This window comes from Rattus norvegicus, chromosome X (genome assembly GCF_036323735.1).
Source record: "Rattus norvegicus strain BN/NHsdMcwi chromosome X, GRCr8, whole genome shotgun sequence".
NCBI classification, from domain to species: domain Eukaryota; kingdom Metazoa; phylum Chordata; class Mammalia; order Rodentia; family Muridae; genus Rattus; species Rattus norvegicus.
The window spans coordinates 5967345-5979457 of record NC_086039.1 but is presented as its reverse complement, the minus strand read 5'-3'; the positions used below and the strand labels follow the sequence as shown (position 1 = coordinate 5979457).

The 12113-nt window shown below is 37.9% G+C and overlaps 1 long non-coding RNA gene across 6 annotated transcripts in view; it reads right to left on the bottom strand.

Annotated features, from left to right (window-relative positions):
• Positions 1–12113, bottom strand: part of LOC120099382 (uncharacterized) — an 81711-nt gene that overhangs the window by 44764 nt on the left and 24834 nt on the right. The gene's annotated exons all lie outside the window — the stretch shown is intronic.

The following is a 12113-nucleotide window of genomic DNA, read 5'->3' as shown; positions in this document are numbered from 1 at the left end:
GGGAGAGTCTGTGAGCACATTTATACAGAGTCCTTTTTAATTGATCCAAATGGTTTTACCTATTAATGGATGTAAAAATCTAAGTAGGGTATCAGGAGGTGGTAGAATTAGACAAGGTAGGATTTGGTTGGGGAATTTTAACATTGGCTTTGTGTCCTGTAGGCAGTATATTGCTCTGGTTCCTACATGCTACTGGTCCACTGATGAGCCAAAGTAAACATTTGTTTCCTGAAGTTTTTTGTCAGGTATTTAGTCAGTATGATAATAAAACTAATTCTAACACTATTTCATCAGAAGGAACTACTGGAGACAATCACAAGATCCACACCAATTGAAGAAGATACCCTCTGATCTGGTATCTTCTTAATTATCACAGAAAATTCTCCAGTCTTTTAACAGAAAACAGAAAGTGGGGTGGTTTTGGGAGAGAAGGTAAGAAGACTAACACACACTACTGTGATTATTACCATAGCAATCCAAATCCCTACAAAGTATAGGAAATATTTTATGAAGTGAACAGGAATCAGTGTGGCTGGAAGTAAAGACAAGAATGGGTTATGCTAGAAGAGGCACGAGTTCTAAGAATAAAGCATGCTGAGAAGACCAAGGAATTCTCTCAATACCTTCTCAAATCAGAGAAACCATTTTTTTTTCTGAATCAATTCTGGGACTCTCCTGAAATTATTCCATCATCCATCCACCAGCTCTCTGGTTATTATCATATTTTTTGTCTATACATACCAAGCAACTTACTGTATTCTTTATTCCTTTGGAGGGAATTTAACTTCTCTAGAAGTTTGAAAAGCACTGTTCTCAGATTTCCCACAGGGGGTGACTTCGAATTCTGCCATACCTTCCTCAGGAGAGCTATGGGTCAGCCATACCCAACCCAAGGCAGGGACTTGTATAGAGTCTGTTGAGATTTGGAAATAAAATCATGGTAGCCAACTGACTGGCTACAGTTCTCACTTAGACACAAACAGAGACTCATAAAGTTGAAAGCAACCTCATAAATCTCCTTGACCATGCCCTTACTTCACAGATGAGGAGATTGTGGTTTAGCTACAGGAAGTGATTAGTCCAAAGCTGCATACCTTCTTGAGGTAAAAAAGAGATTGAACCCAAGTCCCAGTGTCTCAGCACAGTGGCCTTTATACTACAAATAAAAGCAAACATTGAACAGCTAGTAAATATGAAGTAATATGCTGTGGGGAAAGAAATTTTACTACCACAGAATTTGAATTTTAATGAATAAGTATATCTAATTACTACACAAAAACTAAGAAGGAGATGAGTATTAATTATTAAGGAGAAATGAAGAGAGCAAATAAATTATCAAAACAAATCTTCCAAAGACATACGTGACCACCACCAACACAGGCATAGTGATCCAAACCAAAAAGTCATTTGGGAAATGAACACATATGCCCTTCGTTTTAGTGGTCAATTAGGAGATCATTCTGTCTACAAGTCTACACCTCACTGAACGATTCTGCCCAATATAAAATGTATAATCTGAGAGGAGAGCCTTGACGTGATATAATAAGGAGCTAGCCCCAAAACGTCTATCCAAAGTAATGACTCTAGGCATAGACAACGTTTTAAGACAAGCTATGGGTCAGATACTACCGAGGAGGTAATCTTGGAACTAAGAAAGCATGAGAAGAGAGCCCAGCCACCAGCAAGACAACAATCCAGATGAAAGGGACTCTTTAACAGTTCTCTACTTAAACACAGAAAGAACAAAAAGAAGACATGATAAAATGTGTGCACGGATAAAGCATCTCATTTTACTAAACAATTAATATAATTAACACATGTAATGGAAATTTTCTACCTAGACTTAATAGTTATTCCCCTAGAGGGGCTCTCAGCTACTGGCCTTCTCCCATTGTAAAACATTCTGTCTCTCTCATGTTGCCTTATGAGGAACAAACCCATCACAGAATCTAAAATTTGAGACTCAAGTGGCTGCCATTGAAGACTTATACATGGCAAATTACGACAAGGAAGACTTTAAAAAGACAAGAACTCAGGTTTCAGCCCATAAATTATAATTCTAATACAACAAACAATCCAAAAACAGGTATGGTGGCTCAGGCCTTTAATCACAGTGCTCTAGAACAAGAGATTAGGAAGAATTTAAGGTCACCCACTGTTACAGAGAGAAGGCAAAACTGAACTACACGAGACCCTGCCTCAAAACAAACAAAAAAAGAGGTTCAGCTTTGTTAAATACAACTATTAACAGAAAAACAAACTTAGTACACAACTCTCTATGAAACATAGAGCTTTCTGAAAGAAAAAAAATAATCAAGTTACCCACAAGGTGGCTAAGGCAACCACTCAAATAAAAAAAAAAAATCCTAGACTTTTCTAAACCATACTTCAAACTGGGGCAAACTGAGACCTATCAGCCTTGGAAAGAAAAAATAAATAAATAAATAAAAAATCTTGTTTAACAGGTTACCAATTTCAGACCAAAAAGATTTGTGACCACTCACCTGAGTTATTTGTTCATCCTTTCTTAACCTCTAATACAGGCTGATAACTCACAAAGCTGAGTAGCATGGGATCTTTGAGAAGATGTCAGTCAAGTAGAAATATCACCTTGCACTTTTCTCAGGCTGCTTCTTACTACTTTATTCCTTGGGTAACTTCAAAGATGATGAAACCTTTTAGGACTCAGTTCTCCATCTTTTTTATCAAGAAGCAGACAAGTATGGATCTAGCTAAAAAGCAAACACTGGTACCTCCTGTAAGCCAGATATTTTATTATCAAATATGGTTATCCTCAAATATGTAGCCCCTGAGAAGGAACAGGTTTTAAGATTATATACAATAAATAATCCATGTTCAAATGGAGCTTCTTCTAGATGTTTCATTCACCCTAAATAAGACAGTCCATTACAATAACCTCTCCTTCTTTCAATAGAATGTCTACTAACTCAATTTCTCATGTGCACTAAACCACTCATACTATTAGCAGACTGTGTCTTAAAATGAGTCTAGTTACAGGCTGGAACTCTCTTGCTACTGAGTATATAGTTGTTTTGATCACTTAAGGGAAGTACATCATCAATGTGATTGATAGCTTCACATTACAGATGATGTAAAAGGAACCCAGAGCTTAGGAACAACATTGTTCAGCCCAAACCAAAGATTGTAAAATGTAGACAAAAGGAGTCTGAGGATTTACAAAATCGCTTTGTATGACGTGTTTATTCATGTGTGTATTCATGTGTTTACGGTATATGCAAATTTCAACTAAGCCACCAAACCAACAAACATCCTATTCTAGAACATTCTCAAATAATAAAGAAAAGTCATGAAAGTAAAGGTACTTTTGAGTCAATAAGAAAAACAAATTCATAGTTACTAAAGAAAAAAGATTTTTTTTTTACAATAGGTCAATCTGTAATTTAGAGAAAACATTAGGACTTGCTAAATACTGTATAAATTCATCACATAGGTCTGAAACTTAATATTACATGCTTAGGAAAATCAACTTAGCCATACACTATTTAACATTTATTAAGTGCTAAGAACTGCAAGGAACAGTAATGATGAGACCTGCTGCCTTACAGAACAAAAGCATCCAAAAAAGCAAATTAAAATAAGCAATCTTGGAAGCAGCTAACTCCACATAACATCTTTGCTCTATGATGTTCTTTCTTTGTGGTGATAAGGATGCATTTTTTAAGAGTGGAGAAAAAAAAAACTATAACCAAAGGTTAATAAAACACCTACACTGAAAGCTAACAAAAGAAACTTAATTAGGAGGAATTATACTAACACACCAAACTTCACCTTTTAAATTTCTACAGGAGAAATACAAACTCATTTTCATAATCTAACTCATGTCTTAGATCCTTGACACTGTCCCTAGAATGTCTAACTTACACCATTTTGAGAAGGTTGTCCTAGAAAAGCATGAAGCCATTTTTAATTATAGATAACCACAAGAAGAACTAATACAAATTTCTATTCACTGAAAGAAGAGAAATACATGAAGTGAGCCAAAATGTTATTGAAATGCTTAATGGTAAACTCCAACTGTCAAAATAAAATGGAGACTTGTGAAGAATAATCACATCCCTGCAGACCATTAGTTCAAATGATCTTCCTAAGGATCCAGACTCAAGCAAACTTTTAATATTCAATAAAAACAGAGCAGGCAGAGTTTCATTTCTTTTATTTCTTCAAAATGTTCTTATATGGGTGAATAGATTTACTTGGGAGGCTGGATTTCACACACAGGCTTGAAAAAAGAACTTGTTTTCTTCCTGTGTTCCAAGAGGTCATTTTTATAATTTGTACATTTTGTAAGTTTATTTTGTGTGTTTAGAAGCACTGGCAGGGTCAACCCTGGTATGAGGAGCAACAGCAAAGAGGATACTCATGCAAAAGCCTATGAGGTGACACTAGACTGAGACTTCAGAATGACCTCAAGGCCTCACTGACCTTCTATCTTACCTTACAGGAGTAATAGTTAACAGTTACAAATACCAACAAAGGTAAAAGCAAGTGTCAAGAAACTTAGCCTAGTTGGGCTCCTTGGGTAAAAAAGAAATGAGAAACAGAGACAGAATGATAAAGAAAAAGTGGAGAGGAGAGTACTACTGTTGAGTGGATGTCATCATCTGCATTTTTTACTTGGCTAGACTTAAATCTCTGAGAAGATACACATTTGGCCATATCTGAGAGGACATTTCCAGAGAAGTCTAACTGTTCATCGCCCCCAGTATTTTCTGTTCATATGTTCATATATATATATATAAAGACAAATTAAACACATATTAAGAAAAAAATTTCTACAAAGGCAACAAATTTTCATTTTCCCAGTCAAGAAAAACATTCAAGGAGAGCAAGCATGAGAACTGCCAAAAACCTTCTGCCCCCACAGCTTGGCTGCTCAGAGCTCCAGGCCTGTTGGCATCTTGGGCCAGAGAGCATCTATCCTTCTCCTCACAGTCATTAACTGACAGCAAGCTTTCCAAATTTGTCTCTGCTAACCCAGGCCTCTCCCGAACCATTCTTTATCTGGGAGGCAGTTTCCCTTCATACATGACCTTTAATGGAAATGATTTTGTTAAGATGGGTGAGGAACCATAATGGAAATCAGAATCTCCTCGGGAAACACCAGGCTTTTTCCCCAGCTTTCAGGTACATGAGCATTCACTATGGTCATTAACTTCAGTGGAGGTTTAAAGGCTTACAAAAGGTAGGATTGTGAAGAATGAAGTTACAAACCACAGAGTGACCGCAAAACTGTATTTTGCCTGATTTACTATTCTATTTTCTGAAATACAGCCTGGGGACAACAAAAAGGGGTAACTTCCAAAGGTCACTTCTAACATTTCATAGAAATTGTAATGGAAATGTTTCAATATATTAGGTTTGAACTTTAGATTAGATGGACCAAACTAATTAATAACTAGAGTAATATGTATGCTTAAATGTTACAATTATTTTAGATGTCTGAAACATATACTTTAGTGTTTTAAAAAATATTTGAGGGCTGGAGAGATGGCTCAGTGGTTCAGAGTGCTGGCTTTTCTTCCAGAAGACCCAGGTTTAAATCCCAGTGTACACACAATGCCTTACAACAATAGGTACCTCTAGTTCCAGGAGAGCTGATACCCTCTTCTGACCTCCACAGGTACCAAGTACCCAAGTGGTACAGTTATATGCCAGCAAAACACACATAACATAAAAGAAAATAAACCTAATTTTAAAAAGAAAAAAATTGATGAATTAGGTCATGTCATTTTTAGATTTCATTTTTATTTTCAAATTTTCGTTACCATCAAAACAAAACACTGTGAGCAAACTGAGGTTTACTTTGCAATGGCTTTGTGATGTCTTCCTTTTCTAACCTGCTGTGTACATCAGACCAATGGCCAAAAGGCAAAATGTGAAATTCTCCCAAAGGCTCAATTTTCTTTTTAAGTAACATGATAAAACTGTCAAAGACAAGTAACTTAACTTTTCAAGGCAAGCAAAAGCTAGGAAACCCATTGCAAACATATAAAAAGGTGAGTGATGTGTACAAATAGGATAAATATTTTTAGATCAAAATCTTGTTTCATTACCTTTATATCCTTCTAATTTTGGGCTATTTTCAAATGAATTTTAAAGCAGCCAGAATCTCCAGAAGTATTTTTAGTAAAGAACCTTTAAACTGATGAAGAAGTGTTTCAGATTCTGGAGTGTAAGGAGACATGAGTAAAAGCACTGTGAGATCCTGGATAGGATCCTGGAACAGAAAAAGGCTTGAAGTGGAAAAACTCAAGTCTACATTGAGTCTGGAAGCTGGAACTTTTGCACCATGTTAATTTCCTGGTTGTGATATGTGTGTATGTCATGGTTAGTTGAGGGAACTAGAAACTCCCCACCATTTCTTTAAGTCTTCTGCCAGTGTACAATCAGTTCAACCTAAGCAATGTTTAAAAACGAACACTGCAGGAGAAAAAAAATAGTATTCCATGCTATACTAAGAACCCAAATCATGTGGCAGTGTAGGACTACATGCTTATAATCCTAATTCTCTAGAGGCAAAGGCAGAAGACTGTTGCAGGTTCAAGACAAGCTTGGTCTATATAGGAAATTGAAGGCAAGAGTTAAACAATGAAACTCTTGAAAAACAAAACAAAACAAAACAAAAACCTAAACCTCACTACAGTGCACACGAGTGAAATGACTCCACTAGATGGCAGTATATTTTCTTCAGTGACCAACCTCATCCATCTAAATAGAAATGTTTCTTTTCCCTAGCTAATTCTTAGCATATTAAATAAGCACATTTATTTATATAATAGATTCTATGGTTTCACTGACTATACAAAATAAGTTTCTGCTTGATTTCCTAGAAATGTCTTCTTTCAGGATTCAAACTTCATTATCATTCCAAAATTCTAAGATGAGGTTTATCAATCCAAGCATGCAATACATTAAGCATTCCTTTGTGCTACCAGCCTTTGTATCATCTGAAGAAACCCATTCCTTTTATTGTTTATCAACATGGGAACATTTAGGCCTCCTACAGACTTCAAAACCCTACCCCATCCAGACAGCAATTCTATGAAAAGCAGTGAGCAGTTTCTTTTCACCTTGTTTACAGGTCTCTTGGATGCAGGACACCTCTCCCTGCCAAAAGTTTTCTCTACTACTCAAAATAGTTAAAAAAAAAAAAGAATCCAAACATACCAGAGTATCACAACCAAAATGCAAACACCCATACTGCTCATCTCCCTATTTTCAAAGACCTAAACTTGGATGAAACAGGACAGCGTTCAATCTTTTAATTTTACAGAAGAAACTGCTGCTGTACTTAAAAATGAACTGGGGGCTGAAAATGCCAATCAGCTTTTCTATATGACACAGGTTTTATTCTAAGCACCCAAATGGTGCCTCACAAACAGCTGTAAGTCCAGTTTGAGGCAATCCAACATCTTTTTCTGGCTTCTTCGGGTACCAGACATGTACATGATGCACATATATATATGGACGCAAAACATGTATACATAAAATAATTTTTAAGAAAGGAACTGAAAGTTAGGCATGGTGGTACAAGGCTATGCTCCACTTATAAGAGTGAGGCAGGAAGATCACAATTTCTATCCTTGTAAAAATGTCAAAGAAAACAAGTTGGCTGTGGAGGGGAGAAGAATTATTCCCAATTTCCCCAAAGGGAATTTCTTATGACCAACAGTTTGGCTGCCTTTTATATAGAAGCCACCTTTAATTAGGTCTCTTCTACTTATAGCCCTTCTAAATTCATTAGTGTTACTCATTATGAGTTCACCAGTATTAGTCAGCACGTTGGTTAGTCACCAGTTTTTTAAACCACCAACCATCCCCTCCCCTTTCATCTTTTCCTTTTCTTCTGGTATTTCGCAACATTAGAGAGGATGAGTAATTATACCCAAGAAATGCTGCTGGGATTTTTTTGTCTGTCTGTGGTCTAAACAGCAACCTAACCCCTATTAATATAAGGAATGCAACTCTTCACAACAACTTTGCTTCTCCATGAAAAGAGAGACACACCTGGATTTTAGGGAATCACATTCAGGTTGAAGATTTTATTCCAAGTATCTTGTCCAGCCTTTGTTTTCTGTAACCTTATTAGTGACAGCTTACATATTCAAACTATTTATGACTTTCTTCACATAATAAGTATATGGGTACCATTCTTCCAAGAGGAGGGAAAAAATAGGCCTACTCTAGGAATGGAAAATGATCCCAGATATGGGTCTTTCCTGTTGTTAAATTTTTCTGACAAGTAAAGACCAACAAAATCAGTTCTTATTTATCTATCCATTGGAACAGTGTTCCCCAAATCTACCATCCAATCCATAGCCAGCTTAATAGCCTGAAAGAAAAGGGCTCTCTCAATTCCCAGCAACCACATGGTAACTCACAACCATCTCTAATGAGATCTGATGCCTTTCTGGTGTGTCTGAAGACAGCGACAGTGTACTTATATATGATAAATAAATCTTTAAAAAGTGTTTTAATAAAGGGTACCCCTTCTCTGGGATATATACACCTCGAAGCAGATGTTCCACCAGAAAGAGTACTGCTAAAGGAAAACTGCCCTAATCTTGGAGGCTACCTACCAGCTACCCTGCTCTTTGGAGACTTTATCCTTCCTAACCCATCCTACAACAGAATCTTCTCTTCCTAAGGGACCTATCCTGTTCCTTTCTGGAGACCTCATCCTTAAGGTTAGCTATTTTACTCGAAATATCTAGCATTCAGGTATACTCACTATATACAAAGCCAAATCTCTCCAACCCCCACCTTCCCTTAGAGCATAGAGACTGGGAGCAGCTTCTTCACCTACCCACACCCATGATTCCTTTTCCATCATTCAAGCAGCCTGGCACAGAAAAGGTGTGACAATTAAAATAAATGATGCAATGAAAGTTCTCCAGTGAAAGCAGTAATAAGCAAAAGGTACTGTCAAGAATGCCACATTTTCCTAAAGTTTATAATACTAAGGTAGTCTGCTACTGCAAGGAAACTATTTAATCCTACATGGATAAATGCCATGATTAACTGCCCTGGAATTGTAAATTGGGTATATTGAACCAAAGGAGGATTTTTACATGTTATGAAATACTATGACAGGACAGCTTCTCCTTACATGTCTTAGCATTTAAAAAAAAAAAAGCAAGACATCCTTTCAGATGAACCCTGGAAAAATATTCAATTAACTGCTAGTCTCCTTTTTGGAGTAAGGGCCAAAATAAGAGTCAATTGTAAGATAATGAAGTAAAGGGTGGAAAATCTAGTGAGATACACAGGCATCTGTTAAAACAAGTGTATTAAGACGGCAGTCATCTAGATGGTGGGCATATTCATACTCATAAAATTTTTCAACTCTGGTAAAGATTTACAATGTTAGGGGAAAGAACAACCATAAAATTATGTTTCTAAAAAGATGCATATGCATATCCAGATGTGACAGTGGACACCTTAAGGCAGAGGCAAGTGGATCTCTGAATTTAAGGCCAGCTGGTTTACAAATTGAGTTTCAGGACAGGTAGGGCTACAGAGTAACACAGTCTCAATAAAAGGAAGGAAGGAAAGAAGGAAAGAAAGGAAGAAGGAAGGAAGTAAGGGAGGAAGAAAGGAAGGAAAAGGAAGGAAAGAAGGAAGAAAAGAAAGAGGGTAAGAAAAACAGAAAGATACAGGCATAAAACACAACACAAAAGGACTTGGTAAATACCTCTTTAAATCAGGAGAAATGGCACACACTTGTATTCCCAGAACTTAAGAAGTAGATCCACAGAAATCAAGTCTGAGGCCAGTCTAGGTTATATTGTAAGACTTTGCCTAAAAAGAAATGTTTCTCTAAAATATTTCTTTTGAGCTGAGCTCAGTATCTCATACCTGTAATTTCAACACTTGGGAGCTGAGGTAGGATGATTGCTGAGAGGTCATAGCCAGCCTAAATTACATAATGAGACATTGTCTCTTTTTTTTCTGGAATACATGTTGGCATCAGTAAATAAAGCCCATGGCTCTCACTCACCTCTCTCACTTTGGAGGATGATTGATTGGTCATGATCCTCACATGACTTATAAGAATCAACTGACAGTCCTATCATCTGTCAGCGATTTAAGAAGGCATTTCTTCCTCCTCACTGTCACCTAAGGCAGGACCAAATCAGGTGTCATAGACACAGAATGTTGCTTTTGCTGTGACAACATCACCTTCTCTTTCCATTGTGCCAAAGCTAGGCCCTATATGTGTACCTGTCAACACTGGGCACCTTTCACTGCTTCCCTCTTTCTTCACTGACTTGGGGGAAGCCCGACATGTTTTCATAGGAAGACATCAGACAAAACAGGGGAAAGCAGAAGGGAGGTATTCTCAGTGATAGCACAGTAACAGTTCAGAGGTAGCCCGTTAAGTGGCAAGGCACACGGAAAACGTGGGCCTCCAGCGTTTGATAACTCCAACTGTACATCCCCAACCATCAGAGGGACAGAGAAGGAGAAAGGAGGATTTTTCTCACAGATTCTGTTAGGCACTGAAGCACCTAGGCAAACATCAATTCCAGTTGCTAAGGAGGAGCCTGCTTAGCCAATTTGCAACAAAGTGAAGAAATAGTGAAAGTAACACTACATCATTCCAATTCTTCCTAACCCCGTCAGTTCCTTGAAGTCAAACCTTGTCTTCATCTCTGTACCAGCACTCCTCAGGCTTAGCACCACGTCACTGAGTTTACTTCCCATGCACTTTCACTAGAGGCTGGGCTACCTCATCTCTGAGTTGCAACTAAAATCCATATAAATTAGTGAGAAAACCCCACAGCATCCAATGGGAAAACCCAGTACTAACCCCAGTGAACTTGTAGGTCTTCAACAACCCCATTCCTGCCTTGCCCCTTTGCCCCATTTGCCCGCAAAACATTCTAGGGAAACCCAAACAACTTGAGGAGAAAAGGCCACCATTTATCATGTGAGCAACTGAACTGCTTTCATCTGCTGCCCTCTCCAGGGGACAGTCTGTAAAAATGTAATTCTAAGAATAGGGGAATGTCAAGGCAGGGGAGGCAGGAAGGAGTGGGTGGATAGGTGGGGGAACACCCTCATAAATGAAGGGGGAGGGGATGGTAGATGGGATAGGGGGTTTATGGATGGGAAACCCAGAAAGGGGATAATATTTGAAATGTAAATAAAAAAATCCAATACAATAAGGTATGGAAAAAAAGAACATTGGAAATAAAGTTAATTTTTAACAGAAGAAGAAGGAGGAGGAAGAAGAAGAGGAGGAGGGAGAGGAAGAAGAGGAGGAAGAGGAGGAGGAGGAGGAGGAGGAGGAGGGGGGGGAGAAGCAGAAACAGCAGCAGCAGCAGCAACACTACCACTACCACCGCCACCCCACCCCAGTGAGCATGTGGGGAGATGGGTATGGGAGCAGTGTGAACCTAAACTAAGATTTCAGCTTAATGACTTCCATATTTTCAGAGTGTGAACGTCTGACATTAAATATCACACATAGAAATTGGGGTTCATATCATGTGCGACTTTGATTTGATGTTTCTATGTTTGAGATTTGGTTGCTTTACCTTACTTTACCTCCAAAAAGAAAACTTCCAGAGAAACAGTTGGCAAAAAGTAACAGTAACTACCGAAATGAATTAAGAATATGTGCTTGCTTGCAGTTTTGCATGTACACACACATGCACACACACACGAGTAAGGGGATATGCACTCGGCCTTAAAAAGACAGAAATGTCATCATTTTCAGTAACATTGATGAACCTGGAGGACATCATAAGTAAGTCAGAAACAGACAAATAAGCATAATTCCCCTTATAATGGGAAATCTAAAGTAGGTGCTCAAGTAGAATGTGCTTGCCAGGGGGTTGGGGGAAGGGGCTTTGTTTAAAGTAGTACATACATGATTTTCCAAGAAAAAGAGAGTTCCATGTCACATCAAGGTGAGCCCAAAACATTATAATAGCATGCATTCAGTATGGTTTAGATGACAAATTGAACCTTTTCTGTTTCTGTCATAGAACAACAACAACAACAACAACAAAAAATCAAAGCACCACCTTTGTTCTCCATCACTAAACCTACAGTTCAACATT